Here is a 1,571-nt window from a genome sequence, read left to right as displayed (position 1 = left end):
ATTAATTCGTTGCAGCACTTTAAAAGGACCATCAGCTCTAGGCATCAATTTGGATTTTCTCAGTTCTGGAAATCTATCTTTTCGCAAATGCAACCAAACCAAATCCCCAGGTTCCAGAATCAATTGCTTTCTACCTTTATCTCCAGCGCATTTGTACTTAGCATTCATGCGCTCTATGTTTTGTTTAGTGGCTTCATGCAATTTTAACATCAATTCAGCACGTTGCTTAGCATCAAAATTTATTTTTTCAGAACTTGGCAAAGGCATTAAATCAATAGGAGCACGTGGCAAGAAGCCATAGACAATCTCAAAAGGACACATTTTTGTAGTAGAATGCAATGAACGATTATAGGCGAACTCAATATGAGGCAAACATTCTTCCCACATCTTAATATTCTTCTTTAAAACAGCCCTTAACATAGTGGATAAAGTTCTATTAACAACTTCAGTTTGACCATTAGTTTGGGGATGACAAGTGGTGGAAAATAAAAGCTTAGTCCCCAATTTGAACCACAAAGTCTTCCAAAAATGACTAAGAAATTTAGCATCACGATCAGAAACAATTGTGTTGGGCACACCATGTAAGCGAACAATTTCTCGAAAGAACAAATCAGCAATATTTGTAGCATCATCAGTTTTATGACATGGTATGAAATGTGCCATCTTAGAAAATCTATCAACAACCACAAACACACTATCACGTCCCCTCCTAGTCCTTGGTAGTCCCAACACAAAATCCATAGATATATCCTCCCAAGGAGCATTAGGAACAGGAAGAGGTAAATACAAACTCGTGGGGATTTAACCGTGACTTTGCCTTTTGATTGTTGTGCAACGAGCAACAAACTCTCTCCACATAGATCTCTTCATCCTTGGCCAAAAGAAATGACCAGCAAGTATGTCCTCGGTCTTCTTTGCTCCAAAATGGCCCATCATGCCACCTCCATGCGCTTCCTGCAACAACAACAAACGAACAGAGCTAGCTGGAATGCATAGCTTGTTAGCTCTAAACACAAACCCATCACTAACGATGAATTTATTCCACCCTTTTCCATCTTTACAATGCAGCAACACGTCTCTAAAATCAGCATCATGAACATATTGGTCTGTAATTGTTTCTAACCCAAATATCTTGTAATCAAGTTGATTCAGCAAAGTATATCTCCATGATAAAGCATCAACAATAATATTTTCCTTCCCTTTCTTGTGCTTAATAATATAAGGAAAAGATTCGATAAATTCAACCCATTTTGCATGCCTACGATTCAGTTTTCCTTGACTACGAATATGTTTCAAAGATTCATGATCAGAATGGATAATAAACTCTTTGGGCCACAAATAATGCTGCCATGTCTCTAATGTTCTAACAAGAGCATAGAGTTCTTTATCATAAGTTGAATAATTGAGAACAGGCCCACTCAATTTCTCACTAAAAATTGCAATTAGGTTTCCCTCTTGTAATAAAACACCTCCCAAACCAATTCCACTAGCATCACATTCAAGCTCAAAAGTTTAATAAAAACAACGAAATTGAAGAAAAGGTGCATGAGTTAACTTATCTTTCAACCTGT

Source organism: Sorghum bicolor, chromosome 6 (genome assembly GCF_000003195.3).
Source record: "Sorghum bicolor cultivar BTx623 chromosome 6, Sorghum_bicolor_NCBIv3, whole genome shotgun sequence".
In the NCBI taxonomy this organism is placed as follows: domain Eukaryota; kingdom Viridiplantae; phylum Streptophyta; class Magnoliopsida; order Poales; family Poaceae; genus Sorghum; species Sorghum bicolor.
This window is presented reverse-complemented; position numbering follows the sequence as displayed.